This window comes from Mustela nivalis, assembly GCF_964662115.1.
Source record: "Mustela nivalis genome assembly, chromosome: 12".
In the NCBI taxonomy this organism is placed as follows: Eukaryota; Metazoa; Chordata; class Mammalia; order Carnivora; family Mustelidae; genus Mustela; species Mustela nivalis.
This window is the reverse complement of record NC_139031.1, coordinates 45304867-45326742: the sequence shown is the minus strand read 5'-3', so window position 1 is coordinate 45326742 and position 21876 is coordinate 45304867. Positions and strand designations below refer to the sequence as shown.

The window sequence follows — 21876 nt, the reverse complement described above, 5'->3', positions numbered from 1 at the left end:
TGATAGTTTCATTACACATTTCTTTCACTGGGATTAGATGTTGAAACTTTTACCCCCCCCCCAAAAAAATAGTATTTCTCATCAAAAGAGTTGTATAACCTTACCACTACAAGAATATACATTGAGCTCTTTCTCCTTAATATAATGATTCTTCATATTTCTCTATGCTCTTCTCGATTTTCACACCTGTGCATACTTCTTACTTCTGTAAACCCAGCTTCCCAGGTCATACAGGACTGGGCAGATAATTCAGAGGGTGTGACTTACTCTTATAATCATATCCCTGATTTTGAGCTTCTTCCCATTCCAGTCCCTCCCCAGCAGAATCACTAGATACTCCAGCCCTTCTCCCTAACTCCGTTTGGTCTCTGAGAAAGGTCCAGGAGTGAAGTTGACCTGTGCATGGGCTACCATAGGGCTGGTGACACCAATATTTTTTCTCTTGGTCTCATATAATGAGACTTCCCTTCTATTGGGGGGCTCACTGACTGGTGACTAAGACCAACATCTAAAGAGGTAAGTACAGTCAATAAGGGAAGGTCTAAGACCACATACTAGAACAAAGCAATGACATAAGCAGGGGTTGGGGGAAGGAGATAATGGCTTGGGGATGAGGGAAGGCTGAATAGAGGCACTAGGTCATTGAATAGACCCTAATCCTAATCAGGATACACTGAGAAAGACCACTTTCAATAGTTAGGGTCAATAGGTCAATAGTTGCCAATCCTCTTTGAACATTAAAATTACCTGGAGAGTTTAAAAAACAAAAACAAGAACAAAAACAAAAAACCCACTGGCGGCAGGATCTCTAGGGTTTCTGATTTAATTGGCTTGGGTTGGGGCCCAGACAAGGACATTTAAAAATGTTCCCCACAGTTACATTAGTGTGTTCACTTCTTGAAAATTCATTGAGATTTGTAAGATTTGTACACTTTTCATATCCATTTTATGTGTCAATAAAAATGTTTAAGAAAATGAAAAAAAAAAAGTTCCCTAGGGAAGGGTAAAATGAAGCTTGTGGTGCTGGATTAGAGTTGAAGATATTAGTGTGAATTTGTGTTTATTTTCCTATATTTAGATAGAAACACACAGAAATATAGGTACGTGTGTATTCTTAGGTTATTATGCATCCATTTTCTAGATCTGTCCATTGAGAGGGCCTAGAAGCCAGGACACCCCAGTAATAATGAACACACCTAACAAAGAACCTTAGGTTCTAAACGCCATTCTCCAATAAAAGGAAACAGGCTCCCCAGAGAAATGATGAATTCTAAATCCTGAAGTGGGGAAAATACAAGATAAACCCGGAGCATATTTGTAGCACCAGAATAAGAAAGTGTTGTATAAAAAAAAAAAAAAAAAAAAAAAGTGGGTGTGGAGAGTGAGGGGAGTATGTCCAAAGAACAAAGGGACCAGCCTGAAGGCGCCCCCAGAGGCCACAGCTGGAATAATTTGAGCAACAAAATAAAGATAGTACTAGTTTATGCCCCAATATATGGATAAATACGAGTGAATAATTAAATAAGGAGGGAGAAAGGGAAAATCTTCCTTGCATAAAAAAGTCCAGTTAATAAATACAAAAGAAATGAGAAATACAGAAAATCACTTGGAGAACACCAGAGTAACAATTGCTAGGGGTAAGACCCACAGATAGATGTTGAAATCAGTGGGGAAAACTTTGAGGATTTGCATATCCTCAAAGTAATCCCTCAAAATATTTCTTATTGTGGTGGTTTTAATTTATGTTCACATTTTTCATGTATTTTTCCCTCTATGGACTGAGGCTTAATTCCCTTCCTGTGAATGGAGGCTGGACTTAGTGACTCTTTGACTAATATGTACAGAGAGAGAAAAACAGTGACTATACAGTGGAGGAAGCTGGCGGCATCACCTTGACTGGGCGATCAAGGTTAACATCACCAGAAATAAGTCATATTGCTATCACATGTCCCCTGATATGAAGCAACAAGAAGGACACACAACCTCTGTGTTAGTCTTCCCTAAGTCCACAACCCCAGTTGAATGATGAGAAAATATCAAACAAGCCAGAGGAACTTTCTACAAAATACCTGGCTAGTGCTCTTTCCAAGTGTCAGGCTCCAAAAAAAGCAAAGACAGAAGTTTTTGCAGATTGGAGGAGACCAGGGAGACGTGTTGCATAAATACGATGTGATTTCCTAGTTTGAATCTTTGAACAGACAAAGGCCATTAGTAGAAAACGGGCAAAATCCAAATGAAGTCTGCATTGAGTTACTAATGAGTCTATGTTGACTTTTTAGTTTTGATAAATGTACTGTAGTAACATAAGATGTTAACACTGGGGGAGCTAGTGAAGGGCATATAAGAACTTCATGTCCTATCTCCATAACTCTTCCATAAATCTAAGATCAATTAAAAATTTGAAATATAAATAAGTAAATTTTTTTTCAGTGTTCTCCATGTGATGTTCATGAGTGGTCAGGGTGGACAAGCCCTTACTCTAGACAAAGGCAGAAACTTCAGCTGAATCACAAAGTGATAAAATATGAACCAAGGGAGGGAAATGCAATAAGGGATGGTGGAGAATGAGGAGAGGGAGGAAGTTGGGTCAGATTATAGTCTCTTTACCATGCCCGATAAGAGATCAGTCCTTTACATTGTAGGCCTTGGGAAGCCATTATTTTTTTTCCAAAGATTTCATTTATTTATTGGAGGGAGAGAGAGAGCATGAAGGGAGGAGTGGCAGGCAGAGGGAGAAGCAGGCTCCCCACTAAGCAAGGATCCCGATGTGGGGCTCCATCCCAGGACCCTGAGCTCATGACCCAAGCTGAAGGCAGACACTTAACTGACTGAGCCACTCAGGCACGCCATCATATTTTGTAAGCAGAGTGAACTTAGAAGTTGTATTTGAGGTTAGTTTTAGATAATCCAACTGTCACTTAAGTGCTTTATAACAATAGCAATTACTGAAAAATATCTTACAAATTTATTATTGGAAGGAAGTGGAATTTTGTGTGGATGCCATACAAAAGAAATTGTTTTAATGTCCCTGTGCTTTCCTTTGTGCATTTCTGCCTTATGCCCCACACTCCCTAGTTAGGCATCCTAGGCAGGAGCTGGGAAGAGCTGGGATTGAATAGCAGAAATGCAATGGGAAAGTAAGAGTTAAAGGTAAGCTTCCAACATGCAATGTGGAATTTTGCAGGAAGTAATTTGCAAATTAGGCTGAGTCAAGCCTGATGGAGTTCCTTGCAACTGAATTCCAGACCAGAAAGAAAGAAAAAAGGCAAGTTCAGCCCTCCAGCCTCAGGAGTGACCCTTCAGTGGTTTTTAATTTCTCCAGAAATACATCTTTATTAGAGGTGACACCTTCCTCAGAATCTTCAGGACAATGTCCCTATGGGAAGGGACAGGCAGGATTCTCTGGTCAGTGACCCTGAGCTCAGGTTGCCCAGAGTGGGCTCACTGGGACCAGGCAATTCAGCTTCTGGAAGTAACAAGGGCTCCCTTTCCTCTAGCAGCTTGAAACCTGTTTCTTCAAGGTTGCTGAAAGCTTATGGTTGGTGATGTCAGACAACTCCCAGCCGAGTTGGGTGTCACCCAGAGGGCTTTGTGCCTGTGTTCCGAGAGCTTATTACCTATATGCAAGGTGTCCTCATCTTTGTACTGTAAGAAAAAAGACACCCATGAGGACAGAGGATCTCCCCTAAAAACAAACTCACAGCTGTGTTTGTCTGGCTCTGTCTAGTTGATAAAAAATATCCCTCAAAAGGGGACCTCAGTAGCTCAGTCAGTTGCATGTCAACTTTTGATTTTGGCTCAGGGACACAAGATGGAGCCCTGCATGGAGCCCTTGTTCAGTGGGAATTCTGTTTGAGATTCTCTCCCTCACACTCTGCCTGTCCCCCTTCATGTGCATGCTTGCTCTCTTTCTCTCCTTCTCAAACAAATAAATCTTTAAAATATATGTATCCATCAGTGGAAAAGGGGGAGTGGCAAGATGGCAGAGGAGTAGGAGACCTGGGTATTGTTGGGTCCCAGGAGTTCAGCTAGATAGTTATCAAACCATTCTGAACACCTAGAAACTCAACAGGAGATTGAAGAGAAGAAGAGCAGCAATTCTAGAAACAGAAAAGCGACCCCACTCTGGAAGGCAGGATGTGTGGAGAAATGAATCCGAGCCAACATATGGGAAGACAGACCACGGCAGGAGGGGCTGGCTCCCAACACATTGTGGAGCAGCGGCACACAAAATCAGAACTTTTAGAAGTTGGCTCCACTGAGGGACATCACTCCAGAGGCTAAGGAGGGGCTGGAGCCCTCTAGAGACAGTGTGGTCTCAGGACCTGTGGGGTCACAAAAAGACTGGGAGTGTCTGAGTGTGGCAGAGCCCCCACATATCAGAGTGGGGAAGCTGGCTACAGAGGCGAGCCGAGAAGTGGGCGCTCAGCTCAGAATAACCTTAAACCATGATCCGAGGTACAGTCAGACCACAGTTCTTTGAATAGGGACCCCACAAGTGGCAGATCTGGGGAGACTCAACTTCCTCCTTCAGGAGGAGAGGTGCGGGAATGCACTGCAGGAATCTGCTGGGTTTGGACACTCCACACAGGGCCATGCACCAGAGATAGAAATGCACACTCACAGGCGGGGTGAGCACAGAGCGTGACCAGAGACCAGGGAGATGGAAGGGACTGACTGCTTTTCTCTGAGGGCGCACTGAGGAGTGGGGGCCTGAGCTCTCCGCTCCAACTGGCTGGAAATTGGGAGGTTGCCATCTTTGTTTCCCGTCCTCCAGAGCTCTACAGAAAACGTTCAGGGAACAAAACCTCCCGAGAGTGAACCCGAGCAGATTACTTAGCCTGGCCCCTAGCAAGGGTGGTGCAGTTCCGGCCCCAGCAAAGATATTTGAGAATCATGGCAACAGACCCCTCCCCCAGAAGATCAGCAAGAACATCAAGCCAAGACCAAGTTCACTGATCAGTGAGAACTGCAGCACTTCAGAGCTAGGGGAAGGCAACACACAGAAATCATGGCTTTTTCCCCATGATTCTTTAGTCTTTCAAAGTTAAATTTTTTTAATTTTATTTTTTCTTATTCAATTTTTAAATTTTTTTCCTCTTTCCTATTTTAACCTTGTTAAACTACCTTATCAATACCTTTTTAAAAATCTTTTTAAATTTTCATTGTTATACTCATATTCTATCCCTTCATTGCATATAACATTATTTTTTGTATATGTATAGGTTTCTCTATTTAAGATTTTGGGATACAGTGTCTTCTAACGGATCAAAATACACCCTAAATCTAGTGCATGCTTTGTTCTAGTCTCCAACCTGATCACATTCTTCCCCCACCTTTTTTGTTTGTTTGTTTCCTTTTTTCAACCAACTTCTTATCAATTCCTTTTTTAGAATCCTTTTAAATTTGCATCTTTACAGTCATATTCCATCCCTTCATTGTGTTTACCCTTATTTTTTGTATATATATGAGGTTTTTTTGTGTATATATATGAGTTTTTTTTTTTTCATTAAAATTTTGTGAGGCAGTTTCTTCTAACAGTCCAAAGTACTCCCAAAATCAATTGTGTGGCTCTGTTCTATTCATCAGCCATATATATAAAATTTTTTTCCTCCTTTCTTCACCCCCCAGGCCCAATTTCAGGTCTCTTCCAACTCGGTTAGTGTGTATTTTTCTGAGGTCATTGCTATCCTTTTAGTATTTTGTTCTCTCATTCATCTAGTGTTATCTAATAAAATGATAAGGCAAAAAAACGCACTTCAAAAAAAAACAAGAGGGAGTAACGATAGCTAGGGACCTAATCAATACAGACATTAGTAAGATGTCAGAACTAGAGTTCAGAATGACAGTCATAAAAATGATAGCTGAGCTTGAAAAAAGCATAGAAGATATGAGTGAATCATTTTCTGGAAAAATAAAGGAATGAAAATCTAACCAAGTTGAAATTTTAAAAGCTATTAATGAGGACCAATCAAAAATGGAGGCTCTTACTGCTAGGATAAATGAGGCAGAAGACAGAATTAGTGATATAGAAGACCAAACGATGAAGAATAAAAGAAGCTGAGAAAAAGAGAGATAAACTACTGTACCACGAGGGGAGAATACAAGAGATAAGTGGTACCATAAGATGAAACAATATTTGAATAATTGGGATCCCAGAAGACGTAGAAAGAGAAAGAGGGGTAGAAGGTATATTGGACTTATCAAAAAGAGAAGAAAAAGGACCTAAATTAATAAAATCATGAATGAAAAAGGAGAGATCACAACCAACACCAAAGAAATACAAACACTTATAAGAACATTTACAAGCAACTACATGCCAGCACATTTGACAACCTGGAAGAAATGGATGCATTCCTAGAGACATATAAACTACCAAAACTGAACCAGGAATAAATAGAAAACCTGAATAGGCCCATAACCGGTAAGGAGATTGAAGCAGTCATCAAAAATCTTCCAACAAACAAGAGCCCAGGGCCAGATGGCTTCCCAGGGGAATGCTACCAAACATTTAAAGTAGAATTAATACCTATTCTCTTGAAAATGTTTCAAAAAAAAAAAAAAGAAAGAAATGGAAGGAAAACTTCCAATCTTATTTTATGAGGCCAGCATTACCTTGATCCCAAAACCAGACAAAGACCCCATCAAAAAGAATTACAATAAAATATCCCTGATGAACATGGATACAAACATTCTCACCACAATACTAGCCAAGAGGATCCAACAGTACATTAAAAGAATTATTCACTACGACCAAGTGGGATTTATTGCTGGGCTGCAAGGTTGGTTCAACATCTGCAAATCAATGTGATACAATACATTAATAAAAGAAAAAACAAGAACCATATGATACTCTCATAGATGCTGAGAAAGCATTTGACAAAGTACAACATCCTTTCTTGATCAAAACTCTTCACAGTGTATGCATAGAGGGTACATACCTCAATGTCATCAAATCCATCTATGAAAAACCCACAGTGAATATCATTCTCAATGGGGAAAAACTGAGAGCTTTTCTGCTAATGTCAGGAACACGGCAGGGATGTCCATTACCACCCCTGCTATTCAGCATAGTACTAGAAGTCCTAGCCTCAGCCATCAGACAACAAAAAGAAATAAAAGCCATTCGAATCAGCAAAGAAGTCACTCACTCACTCTTTGCAAATGATATGACACTTTATGTGGAAAACCTAAAAGACTCCACTCCAAAACTGCTAGAACTCATACATGAATTCAGTAAGGTGTGAGGATAGAAAAATCAATCCACAGAAATCAGTTGCATTTCTATACACCAACAACAAGGCTGAAGAAAGAGAAATGAAGGAGTTGATCCCATTTACAATTGCATTCAAAACAATAAGATACCTAGGAATAAATCTAACCAAAGAAGCAAAGAGTCTGTACTCAGAAAACTATACTCATGAAAGCAATTGAGGAAGGCACAAAGGAATGGAAAAATGTTCCATGCTCATGGATTAGATGAACAAATATTGTGAAAATGTCTATGCTACCTAGACCAATCTACAGGTTTAATGCAATCTCTATCAAAATACCATCAACTTTTTCAAAGAAATGGAACAAATAGTCCTAAAATTTATATGGAATCAGAAAAGACCCCAAATAGCCAGAGGAATGTTGAAAAGGAAAACCAAAGCTGGTGGCTTCACAATTCCAGACTCCAAGCTCTACAACAAAGCTGTAATCATCAAGACAGTATGGTACTGGCACAAAAACAGACACAAAGATCAATGGAATAAAATAGAGAGCCCAGAAATGGATGCTCAACTCCATAGTCAACTAATCTTCAACAAAGCAGGAAAGAATGTCCAGTGGAAAAAAGACAATCTATTCAACAAATGGTGTTGGGAAAATTGGACAGTCACATGCAGAAGAATGAAGTGGGACCATTTCCTTACACCACACACAAAAATAGACTCTACATGGATGAAGGACCTCAGTGTGAGGGATCCATCAAAATCCTAGAGGAGAACACTGGCAGCAACCTCTTTGACCTCAGCCACAGCAACTTCTTTCTAGAAACATCACCAAAGGCAAGGAAAGCAATGGCAAAAATGAACTACTGGGACTTCATCTAGATCAAAAGCTTTTGCACAGCAAAGGAAACATTGAACAAAACCAAAAGACAACCAACAGAATAGGAGATGATATTTGCAAATGACATATCAGATAAATAGCTAGTATTCAAAATTGATAAAGAACTATCAAACTCAACACCCAAAGAACAAATAATCCAATCAAGAAATGGGCAGAGGACATGAATAGATATTTCTGCAAAGAAGACATCCAAATGGCCAACAGATACACAAAAAATGCTCAACATCACTCGGCATCAGGGAAATACAAATTGAAACCACAGTGAGATACCACCTCACACCAGTCAGAATGGCTAAAATTAATCAGTCAGGAAACAGCAGATGTTGGCAAGGGTGTGGAGAAAGCGGAACCCTCCTACACTGTTGGTGGAAATACTAGCTGGTGCCTCCACTCTGGAAAACAGTATGGAGGTTCCTCAAAAAGTTGAAAATGGAGCTACCCTATGATCCAGCGATTGCACTACTGGATATTTACCCTAAAGATACAAATGTAGTGAACCGAAATGGCACATGCACCCAAATGCTATAAACATAGCATTGCTGCTATGCATAGCCAAACTGTGGAAAGAATCTAGATGTTCATCAACAGATGAATGGATAAAGAAGATGTGATATATATATATATATATATATATATATATATATATATATATATATATAATGAAATATTGCGCAGCCATCAAAAACCCCAAAATCTTGGAACTAGAAGGTATTTTGCTGAGTGAAATAAAATAAGTCAATCACAGAAAGACAATTATCATATGATCTCTCTCCTTATGAGGAATTTGAGAAGCAGGGTGGAGGGTTGTTGGGGGAAGGGAGGGAAAAATGAAACAAGATGGGACTGGGAAGGGAGACAAACCGTAAGAGACTCTTAATCTCAGGAAACAAACTGAGAGTTGCTGGGGATGGGGGGAGGGATAAGGTGGGTGGGTGATGGACATTGGGAAGGGTATGTGTGCTATGGTGAGTATTGTGAAATGTGTAAACCCAATGATTCACAGACCTGTACCTTGGGGCAACTAATACATTATATATTAATAAAAAAAAAAAGAAAGGAGAAAGAAAGAAAGAAACTAACTAACTAACTAAATATATAATATATCCTTCAATGGAAAAATAGTTAACTACATTATGGGACAAATACATAATAGAATACTGTGCAATCATTACAAAAGATGATTGGGTTGTATAATTTTGACTTGGAAAGATGTCTATAAATATCTTGAATGATAAAAAAAATAAATTCAGGGGTGCCTGGGTGGCTTAGTGAGTGAAAGCTTCTGCCTTCAGCTCAGATCATGATCTCGGGGTCCTGGGATTGAGCCCCACGTCGGGCTCTCTGCTCAGTGGGGACCCTGCTTCCCCCTCTCTTCCGCCTGCCTCTCTGCCTACTTGTGATCTCTGTCAAATAAATAAATAAAATCTTTTTAAAAATTAATAAATTTTAATTTTTAAAAAATTATTTTAATTTTTTATTTTATCTTTATAATCAGAAAAAATAAACTGTTTTCATTTTGCAATAAAGTATTTGTCACACCTCAAAAAGCTCATTGTTCTCTATGAATATTCCTCATGTTGCTAATTATAGCTTCAACTACTACATTTTGGAAAATTATAAATCAATAATTATGTTAAAAAATAAATAGCTAAATGATAGTATTTTTCTGGCTATACTATAATTTAGGTAAGATCTCTACATGAAGGGGCATGGGAGCTTTTCAACCCCCCATTTCAAACTTTTGTTAAATTAATGAATAAATACATTTTATAAATACATTGAATATATAAATTCATATATAAATAAATATGTATAAATACATATATAAATAAATACATTGATATATAAATCCTTATTCTCTGACTAGTTCATTAGTATACAGAGGAAAATTTACTGAAGCAAAGTAAAATTTGAAAAATACCCCAAACTGCTCTATCCAATGATTAGAGAGTCTTTATCAAGTTAGGTTTGTCTTGTCTTTTTAACAACTCTTTGCCATTTAATAATTAAAAAGAAACAATCTTGTTTTCATTAGGTTTGGTTAGTTCCTACGGAGACTGGGCATATTAGTATATTACTTGCTATTTTCATAAAATGTTAAATATATGAATTACCTTTTCATGTCCTTTGTTCATTTTAATTTAATTTAGGGGGAGGGGTTCTTCATGAGAACAATGAGCTCACCTCTAAAATAATTTTGTAAATATTCACTCAATTTTATATTTTTATTTTGTTTGTTGTCAGATATGCATAGAGAGTAATATGTATTTTATGTGGTCAAATCTATTACAAATTTTACTTTTTAAATATTTTTCCATTGATTTTTTTGTAGCTGAAAAGTCCTTCCCCATTCCAAACTCAGTTGATCTGTTACTGAATTCTTTACTTTATAACTTAATCATTTACATCTAATTCTTCAGTTCATCTGGAATTTATTTTGAGGTATGACATGAGGATCTAAGTTATTCCTTTTCCCAAATGGCTAACCAACTATTGAGATACTAAATATGACATCCACTAAGATCTGCTACTTAATTGTTGAACAAGTTAGAAGTTTCGTTCTTCCAGAATAATTTGAGGCAGTTTGTAGTTCATTGCTTGCTAAAAGTAGTACACAGGAATTAAAATCTCCAGTGACTACCACTTCACTCACCTTCCCTGGTTTCTCGCCTGTTTTCCAACCCCCTACTCCCCTCCCCACCAACTGCAGTGAACCACAGCTCCCACTCCTCCTCTTCCAGGTGCATTGCTGAAATTGCAGTCCTGCCGTGCAAGTAGAGAGAGGGGGGGGTTGGTCTGGTGTAAGAGGGTCTTCTTCACTGCCTCGCAGAGCTGTCTCGGTGCTGAGGAGGTCATTGCCAGCTCTCACCCGTGAAGTCCCCATTATCTCTGGAGCCGTGGGATGCCTGAAAACTTCCTTAAGCATCCTGATCAGGAGCCTCTTAAACACTTAGTTAAGGAAACTTCTCTGGAGCGAGTCAGAGAACTGACCGATGGGTTTAATCCCCGGAGGCAGTTATAATTTACAACTGACTTCACAAATCGTTTTAGAAAGTGTGCATACTGAGAGAGAGGTGGCGATAAATCGGGGATCTTGCTGGCTCGCAGCCTTCTTAACCCAAGGTCTAGTAATTATTTCCCTACTTAAATTATTCATTTCACTGGAATCAACCCCTTAAGGAAGACTTCAGACTTAGCAACCCATGGATGATGGCATAAATTTGTAATGTATATAAAATATGTAAAGCATCTTACAGCGCTTTTGCCTCACTATCTGTAAGCTTGGATTTTTTTTTTTAATCTGGCATTTTTACTTAAAAGATAAATCCATTATAATCCCTGCAGCAATTGTAATGGATTACAGCAAAGAGGAAAATAGAGAAGTTTCAAATCAAAATGATATGTTTCATTTCCAACAACCTTCTCTTACCCAAAAACTCTTCACCATAAACTCTCCCTAAACTTTTTGTGAGGAAAAAAAAAATGTGTGCTCTGTTTTAATGCAGTTCTAATTCTTTCTGTGTCTTCAGTAATTGTACCTCGTTCCAAAACACGTCGCCAAAAATAACCTGTGAGCAACAGCCGCAGCTTTGTCTCAGCAGGATCTCCATACTTTATGGCTACTTTTATTCTGAGAGTAGTACATCTTCCTTCGCGAATTAATCTTTCAGTGGAATTCCTTCTGCACTATTTAGCAAAACAGCCCCACTGGGGGCTAACCCACCCTCTCTATAAGTCATTAGAGATAAGTATGTTTAATCCATTTCTGAATATTTTACTCTAATACTCTCTTCAGTCACAAATAAACAGCTGAATCAACCTGCCTTTGGGGTTGTTGGGTCCAGATTTAAACCTACACATACAACTGTGTGCCACCTGAGCACCCCCCCACCCCCCCATGCCCCACCCCACCCCCACGTCTGTATGGTGACTCAAATTTACCTTTTAAAGGGGTAGGAAACAAAACAGCCAGCAGGCTCCTGGCATTTCAGACCAATGGTGTATTTCCTTCTTCCTCCCACCAAATGTTAAGAAACTTAACCTGAGTTAGAAAAGTTGCTTTAGTTCCTCCCTCAGGCAATGTTCTATCCTCCATAGCTCCTCATTAGGGCTCAACTTGATTTTTTTTTTCGCCACCCCCCCCCCGCCCCCGCTCTGGCTCAAGTTGCCTGCCTGTGACTCCATCCACCCCCATTTAGCACCTGTATCCCTGCCTCTGTTCCGGAGTCTGACTGTTCATCCACACATAATAATCTGGCTCCTCCAAGGTCAATCAAAACCCTGGTAAAGAGGCCAGAAATGATGCTAATGGCCTTGCTGCCAAGACCACAAGACATGCTGAAGCTAGATTAGGATTTATTGTAAAAAAAATAGGTATGTTTCTTCTCCATTACTTAGAAAAGAAAGAAAATTTAAAGTGTTTCTCAAAAGAAAAAAAAAAAGTATACCCCAGGGTTGGCATTAAAAGAATCCATAAGACCCTGTAGGACAAGACTTGCATCATTTTCATTTTCTTGACCTGGGGGAGCTTTGCATGGATCCTGTTATTCTGGTCAGGGATAACCAGTGCCTCTCTGTTTTTCAAACTGCATTTGGGATCATGGACATACATATTCCTGTGTAGGGCTAGGAGCAGTCCCGCTTAAAGTGTGGTCCACAAACTTGTGCTTGTCCGCATTGACAGAAGTAAAGAAATTGAGACATGATCCACACTGTTGTCAAGGATATGGAACTCGCTCTCCTACCTTGCTGGTGGGAATGCAAAAATCACACATTTTGAAGACAGTATGGCAGTTTCTTATAAAGTTAAGAAAATCTGTACACGGGGCACCTGGGTGGCTCAATGGGTTAAAGCCTCTGCCTTCAGCTCAGGTCATGAACTCGGGGTCCTGGGATCGAGCCCCGTATTGTGCTCTCTGCTCAGCGGGGAGCCTGCTTCCCCGCCCCCGCCCCCCCTCCCCCGTCTGTCTCTCTCTGCCTGCCTCTCTGCCTACTTGTGATCTCTGTCTGTCAAATAAATAAATAAAAATCTTGAAAAAAGAAAGAAAGAAAATCTGTATACTCACCATTCAACCCAGCATTCTTACTGTGAAGCAGTTACCCAAGAGAAATAATGACATGTGTCCACACAAAGATTTGTGTGTAACAGCATTATTTACAGTAGCCAGAAACTGAAAACAGCCCAAATCTCTATCTGCTAGTAAGTGAATAAACAAACAGTGGTATAAATGCAAGGGGCTACTTAGCCAGAGGGAGCCATTTTGTTGTTTATGCAGTAAACTTAGATTGACCCTGCCCCTCCCGAGGACTTAAAAGCAAGTCAGGGATACCAGTCCCAGGTAGCAAAGCCCAGATACAAGGGCAGGTCAGGCCAGGTGGAGACATCCTATCAGTGGAGGGCGCATACTGTCTCCCTAGCTACCAAGGAGAGTGGGCCCCGTCTTTTGGGCGCCAATTCTGACCAAGGTGATAGGCTAGTTCAAATATCTACTAGGGTAAATGGAAATTCAATTGGCCTCCCGTGTGTGACCTAGCATGACTGTGCAGCTTTCTCTGTGTGTTACAATCTCATTGCCCACCTGTGTGTGGCCAGGCTCAACCGCGTGGCCTTTGCTCTATAAAAGTTAGTCTGTGAGGCTGGGGGTGGTCGCCTCATTTTAAGAGACAACCCTGATGGGGCACCTGGGTGGCTCAGTGGGTTAAAGCCTCTGCCTTCAGCTCAGGTCATGATCTCAGAGTCCTGGGATCAAGTCCCGCATCGGGCTCTGCTCAGCAGGGAGTCTGCTTCTCTCTCTCTCTCGCTCTCTCTCTCTGCCTACTTGGGATCTCTGTCTGTCAAATAAATAAATAAAACCTTTAAAAAAAGAGAGAGAGAGAGACGGCCCTGACCAGTTGGTTTGATTCTCCATGCTTGGTGCGAAATAAAGCTTTGCTTGACCTTCACTTTGTATCAGTCTCGCTCCTTTGATCATGGACCCATTATTGGGGGACCTATCAATAAACATATTGTAGAATATTATACACCAAAGAAAAGGAATGGACTGATATATACAACCACATAGATGACTATCACAAATACTATTTTAGGTGAAACAAGCCAAACATGAAAGACTTTCCAATTCCATTTAGGTGAAATTCTACTAAAGGTAAAACTATGGGGAGAGAAAGCAAGTTCATGGTTGTCTGGAACTGGGGATCAGGGTGGAGGGAACACTGCAGAGGGACAAGAGGGAACGTTTCAGAATGATGGAACTGTTCTGGTTTGGGTGGAATTTGAATGACTGTATACAGTGATAGAAACTTATCAAATAGTATTCGTAAAGTGAGTAAATGTTATTATATGTACATTAAACCTCAGTAAAATGAGAGAAAGGGGAAGGAAAGAAAAAAGGAAGGAGATAGAAAAAGGAAAGAAAAGAAAAGGAAAGGAAAGGAAAAGAAAGAAAAAGGGAGGGAGGGAGGGAGGAATGAAAGAAGGAAGGATGGAGGAAGGAAGGGGGAAGGAGGAAGGGAGGGAAATAAGGAAAGAGGGAGGAGGAAAGGAAGTGGGGAAGGAAGGAGGGAGGGGGAGGGAAGGAAGGAAGGAAAGAAGGAAGGGAGAAAGAGAAGGTCAACAATAAAAGACCTTTGTTCTGAAAGTAAATGAAATAGTTTAAGGGGAAGAAATAAATTTTCATTTACCCCGCCGTACCCCAAAAGAGAAGTCTGAGTCACAACCAATGAGTCTGAAGTAGAGGTATTTTTATTTTATACTATTCACACTGCGTTCCGAGATTCCTTTGTAAGTGGGATGCGGGGGGACAAGACCAGCACCCGCTGCCAGTCTGGCTCCGTCAAGTCAGCCGCTGAGTCAGGAAGCATCCTTAGACCTGAGGTAAATCTGAGTCTTTGCTATACACACCTTCAGATGAAGACTTCAGAGTGTGGCCCACTGTCTCTAAAGACAAAATGTCATTCTTACTCTAACATTAATTTTGTGTTCCTTTTCACTAGCACCTCAGAGAATAGCATCAACAGCTCAATGTTTACTTCAATGAATCAAGGCTGTTTCCATAGCAACACCTCTAATTCTCTGGAACTGCCATTTTATGTCAATTTACTATTAATGGAAGATGAAACAAAAGAAAGCACACAGAAGAGAGAAAGCTTAGTGCCAAAGACTGACAGAACAAGGTGCAAGAGAAGTAAATGAGTGATTGGCAAGACATTTAATACTTAGTGGGCTCTGATGTTATTCAACAGATAACTACTCCACATTAAGGTTTATGTAATGCTTTCATAAGACCATAGAGTCTGAGCTAAAATGGCCTTAAAAGCTGTCTGCAAACCTTCATTTTAGAATCCAGAACACTTAGTCCCAAAAGGCATAAGGGATTTAATGAAGGTCATTTGGCTGGTAAGGGGCAGAGCCAAGAGCTGAACACAGGACATAAAACTGATGTCTGAGGCTCTTTCAGGCATGACATGATAATGTGTCTTTTACCTGTTAGTCCACGAGCTTAGGCTTAGCTAAATACTTTTTTGGGGATTCCATTGTACTGAATACCCAGAGTTTCACGACCTGGCCTACTAGCTAGGAAGGTGAGGCCGTCAACGTGGTTACCAGGACCATTGCTTGTAACTGAGAAGTAAACTCAAATGTCATGTAGCAAGCACGTTTCAGCAAGAACCCAACTGCAAGAAGTAGAGACCACCCTAAGGATTTTACGCAGAACGTGATTTAATACAAGGAATCAGGTGCTTCGGAAATTGGTGGAAGGACTGGAAGACTGTGCTGTAGGCTAGTTCTCCAAGAATGACGCCCAGAACCATGTGGAACTGACCATCCAGGAAAGCTTTCATGTCTGTCCCAACCAGGAAGGTGGAAAATCAAGAGGCTGCTGCTGGAAATTTGGGGTCCAAGAAACTGTCATTGTGGCTGAGATCCAGAATCAAGTAGCTCGTATCCAGAAGTCACTGGTACTCTCACCATCCACAAATCTGGAGATTGGACTGGACCACTTCCGGAAGGAAGAAAACACTACATTCTAGAACCACATAGGACATCACCAACAGCCCCAAAAGCAACAAGAAGGAGCCTCAACCTCATTTCCATCTTTAAATTTCTAATGAATGCATCTCACTGGCAAGACCTGACTTGCACCCAGAACCTTACCCATAGGGAAGTATAAAAATGTAGTTTGTTTTTTTTTTAAGATTTACTTATTTATTTGAGAGAGAGAGAGAGAGAGAGCAGGGGGAGGGGCAGAGGAAGACAGAGGGTGAATCCTCAAGCAGACTCTCTGCTGAGCACAGAGCTTGACACAGGGTTTGACCTCACCACCCTGAGCTCATGACCTGAGCCAAAATCAAGAATAGGATGCTTAACCAACTAAGCCATCCAGATGCCCCAAAATGTAATTTGTTTTAAAAGCTTTCTAATTTCCACTCTACTGGAAAATGGGCTAAATGAGGAGGGATGGAATGCTGAATGTCAGTTGACTGTGTAGTCAGGTGAAGGAACTTATTAAGCCCGTTGGTTGATGGATATTCATACAAATCCACAACCACAGATGTGTTACACTGGGAGGAAGAAGAATACTTTGGTGAAAGAGGGTAAATGAGTTCCCTAAAACACCACCAGAGGGAGGGAAGGGAGGTAAAGCTACCACATTACACAGCTTTCGACAGGACCATTTAAACATTTTCAAGCATGTAGCTCATGACTCAGTAATCCCACCTATATTTTTCTAGCCCAGAGAAATACCTGCACATGTGCACAATGGCATATGCATGAGGATTTGATTTCAGATCGTGTATAGCAGTGCAATACTTAGAAGTAAAATAATATTCATCACCAGAATAATGACTGACCAAACTATGGAAAAGCCTTCCTAGGAAAATTAAACATAACATTTTTCAAAAAGTAAGATAGGATGATCTGTATTGTCATTGAAGGATCTTGAGGACATACTGTAGAAATTGTTCTGGGTGCATAATTTAGCTGCTGGAATGACCAAGAGACAAACCCATATGAACAAGAAATGTTCTGCACAAATTTCTGGGTGCAGATGACCCCCTCAGACAGATGAAGGGTATAAAAAGAGGTTAGAGTGATGGGAAAGACATCCTGAGATGTCTTCAGGAAAGATTTCTAAGAGAGAGGAGAATTCCTTTTACCTTCCATTCAGGTCTAACAAGAGGGGCTCCAAGGGAAAGCTTTGTTAAGTTGTGGAAGGGACAGAATGGATGGGGCCTGACTCTTCCCCCAGAAAATCTACAGGGTGGACAATTGCTGGTTTAGTGCTTTGTGTGAGAGCCAGAGAGCACCACTGGGAAAGACCACCTCTTTCAGCACATGAGAGCTAGAGGATGGGAGAAGTCTTCTTTGGGCCAGGACAGCCACAGAGGACTGACGTCCCCAGTTAGATGGCCTCTTGGGAATCCCAACTGGAGCAGGCAGCCCAGGGGATCCAACACATTTGCAGCAGAAGAGGAGCATCCCCAGACTGAGAGTTAGTACTTCAATATATTGAGGGGGGGATTTAAACTACAACACAAGGAAATTGACCAAGCCATGAATAATCTGTTTTAGATCAACCAGGGAAAGAGTCCAAGACGCTCCAGTACATGAAAACTGTCTAACCACACCCCCCACACCCATTCTCACTTTCTCTCTTCTGCCTTGACCTTGGAAGGCAACAGCTAAAGGGGGATGGGGGGAGGTAGGCAGCAAGGAGCAGGATGCAGGATACATCATTCCCCCAAAGCAGACAGTCACTACCTAACTACAAGCTCTAGTGGGGAAAAGAGGCCCTATCTTTGAAGGAGAATTAAAATGTTGATTGATATCTTAGACCACACATTTTTTTTTAAAAACGTCCTATCCTGGAAACTTTCAAGCATACAAAAAGTAAAGAGAATAGAATAATCAATTCCCTATGTACCCATTGCCCAAATTCAACAATTATCAACTCATGGCCAGTATTTTTTTTTTAATATACAAGTTCCCCAGCTCCCCCTTCCCCAGATTATTCTAAAGTAAATCCCAGATGTTGTAGCATTTCACCCAGAGATATTTTAACATGTATCCCTGGAAAATAAAAGCTCTTTTTAAAAATAAAACATTTTTATTTTATTCTATAACCAACATATCATTATCATATTCTCAAAAATTTTTTTAAAATCCCATAATATCCATTATTTACTAAATGTTCAACTTTCTCCATTTGTTGTATTAAAATTTTCATATATTTTCTTTATTCACCTGAGTAGCCAAAAAGATCTATACATAGCAATGAGTTGTTATTTCTTCTAAGTCACTTTTAACCTATAGGTTTCTCTCTCCTCCCTGCCTTCTTTTTTCTTTACAATACTTTGTAAAGAAACTGGGTCTTTGTCCTCTGGATTTCCTGTGGTCTGGTTATTGCTGCTCACATCCCCATGGTGTTGTTTACCATGTTCTTCTGTCTCCTGTATTTTCTGTAAATTGGAAGTTGGATCTAGAGCAGTGGTTCCCAAAGGTAGCCCATGGGAGGAGATTTTAAAAATCCTGAAGCCCAAGGGAGTTCCAGGTCAATTACATCAAAGACTCTGGGATTTTTAAAAACTTCTCAGATGATCCCACTATGCAGCCAATACTGAAAATCACTTCTCTAGAGTTCTACTCCTATTGAACTTCAAATGTTCCTTTCTTTGACAGATGTTTGTTGTATACTTTACACTGGATATTTAAAATTTCCAAAGTGACTTTTGTTTTACAATACCATGAATATAGAAGTGTCTATGACCTGACTGATCAGAAGCATCTTGAGAATGGCCCTGTTTTCTATCCAACAGCAAGAAATGATTACTCTCCCTGAACAGATTCTAAAAGGACAATGGGAGGAAAAATAAAGGATGTTGGATCATGTCACAAATTGTTCTTAAGCAATGAGCCAGTCACATGTAAATAGATAGGGAGATATCTAGACAGGCACACACAAAACTCATAGCTGTAGTAACCTCTGGGAAGTGACTGAATTTGGTGTGGCAGCAGAGTGTTTGTGTCTGTGTCCATGACAAATTTTAGTCTTATCACCAATGTTTAAATTTTGGATTGAAAATAAAATCATGTGTTAATTGTGTAAGTGAAGTTCATGAAAAGGGAACTGACAGTGGCTTTTTAACATTAAAATTACACATTTTTCCTTTATAAAAGTATTATATTTTCACTAGAGAAATTTTTAAAAATAAAGGAAGAAGAAAAGTAAGCTATAAACTATAAGTTCCCCACTCCAGACTTATTTTTATGTATTTGCAAAATTAGTTTATCATGGACAAAATGTCTTTCCTTGATTTTTAAACTTCCTCCCTGGTCATAGCCACCAGATGCCCATCTACTAATGTTTTTTTCTGCTTGAAATTTTTCAATCCCAACTCATAGTAATTATTTTATTATATATTATAACAATTTATATTTATCCCAGGTACTCTACCAGCTATCATTCTCCCAAAAACTTGAAAATGTGAATTCTTTTATTGTTCTCAATTTAGAGATGACAAGGGGTTTAGAGGAGATAAAAACTTTCCCAAGCACTTGGTGATGTTTAATCCCCTTTTCTTAGCTAGGAGGCTGGGGTGAAGCTGGCCAAGAGAGTGTCTCCTGTGTGAAGCTGCAAATATTTCAAAATCAAGAAATCCCTTCAAAGTCCTAAATTAAGCAAGTGAGCCAACAGTGATAAATCAGAAAAGTGGGAGAGCTCAAAGATGGATCTAGAAGCCACAAAACCGAGCCAAGGAATCTGCAAACTACAGAGATACAAGCAGGGATGCATGCATGGAAGGGATAGATGTTTCCCGGCTGACACCTAGGGGAATGTTGCCACTCAGGTGTATATTTAGTTTGCTGAGATGGTGGGCAGTCAGGTTCTGGGACCAATCCATTTCATGTACAGCTTAATACAGAATGTCAAGCGAATGCCTCCTTGATTGTTTTGAGTCATTGATGGCATAGAGATGTAGGGCATTGAGTGGTCACCCCCCCACCCCACCCCCTGACTACTGTCCTCAGAAATAGCTAGCAGAGCTGGTTGTAAAGGTCAGCACCTTTACTTTTCCTGGGTGCTCTGGAACAAATAAAGCCATTTCCTCCTGCCACTGGGAGGAGTTCTTAATGGGGTAATCATGACCCTGACCTACAGATTTGTGCATCTAAAGAGGGGTTTACTTTATTTAGTTGAGTTTGGAAGAAATGCTCCTAATTGTACATTGCAACATTATCCCAAGTCTCTGTTTCCCAATTATATGTGTATTACAGTTAACCACTGAAAAAATAAAGTCAAATTGAAAGATGTAGTAACGTGGCTTTCTAAAACACAGGAAAAAATCTTAAATATATTTGAAGAGACAAATGTGTTATTTATTCCACTATATTTTTATGTTTTTAATGTGATTTTATTTTTTGTTACAGACAGCAGCCAGATAACCTAAGAGTCTTTTTAACATGTTTTTCTTGGTATTGACAGACAGAAAAATCTATTTTGTGCAAGTGGCAGCAGAGGGCACTCTTCCTACAGATTACTTTCTATCAGAAATTTCTTCCTAAAGGAAAACTGTTAAAATATCTGTATGTTAGTAAGTTTATGGCTCCTCCTAAACATATACATAATTTTATTTATATGTGTATATATAATAGCTGTTTATGTTTTTATAGAAATACATATTTGTAAATATATTTAATGTTAATAAATATATTTGTTTATTTAAATTATGTATATACATGTTTAGAAAGAGCCATAAATGTAACATACACAAATACAGATAAATAGATACATTACTTCCATGGTTTCTCCCCATCTATTAGTACTAAAACCATATGTGATTATGTTCCCTTAAGTAATAACCACTTTTTTCTCCTTACACATGTTAACTTCCTGTTTCACACTGGGAACTCAGTCTTGAGCACAGGAAACTAGGACTTCGGGGTACTGCCCTCTCATCCTCCAGTTTATAGGGGCTTTTTCTTAGGGTTCTCCCTGAAGAACAAGAAGCCATTTTGGGAGCATATCCAGCAGATATGCTGGAGGCATGTTTAGTTTCTCCTGTGATGGCTTTGGTTATGCTCTGCTGTGAGCTCCAACAGTCCTTCCTTCCTTTCTCTCCCCTCTCCTCCCATCTCCCTGCTCCTCCAAGACTTTCTTCACGATTACATGCTTCCATCGTTGTCCTCCATCTGCAAAGCCATAGACCTCACCATCCACACTACCCACTTGTAGCTGGTCTCCAGGGTGGCCCCAGTGATCCCTGCCTGCTTTACTTGTATATCCTTAGTGCCCTCTGGCCTCCAGCAGGGCTGATCTGCGTACCCTCTAGGATATTGTGACTTGTACAATTAAGGTCACAAAAGACACGTGGCTTCCACCTCGCTGTGTCTTGGATCACCGAGCCAGCTGCCATGCTGTGACAGGCTCATGCAATCCCATGGAGGGTCCTTGTTTCAACACACGGACCTCTCCTGCCAACAGCCAGCAGTGGCTTAGCCATGGAGTGAGCCACCTTGGAAAGCAAATCCTTCAGCCCTAAGAAAGCCTTTGGATGATGCAACCCTGGTGGCCATTGGACTATAGCCTCATCAGAATCCCTGGGCCAAAGCCACCTAAGCCACTTCCGAATTCCTAACCCATGGGAAATGTGACATAGTAAATGTGTATTGTTTTAAAATGCTAAGTTGGAGCGGAGTTTGTTACACATCCCTTGATACAAATACTCCCCTCCCTGTGCTTAATGACGTGTTCAGCACCG

At 40.2% G+C, this 21876-nt stretch overlaps 1 long non-coding RNA gene across 1 annotated transcript in view; it reads right to left on the bottom strand.

Moving 5' to 3' along the window:
- LOC309845206 overlaps positions 1 to 12127 on the bottom strand; it is a 95446-nt gene extending 83319 nt beyond the window's left edge. The window contains exon 1 of the long non-coding RNA XR_014301098.1: positions 12058 to 12127. This is a non-coding gene — a long non-coding RNA (uncharacterized lncRNA). The remainder of the gene's footprint in view (positions 1 to 12057) is intronic.
- Between the last annotated feature and the right edge of the window lie 9749 nt (positions 12128 to 21876).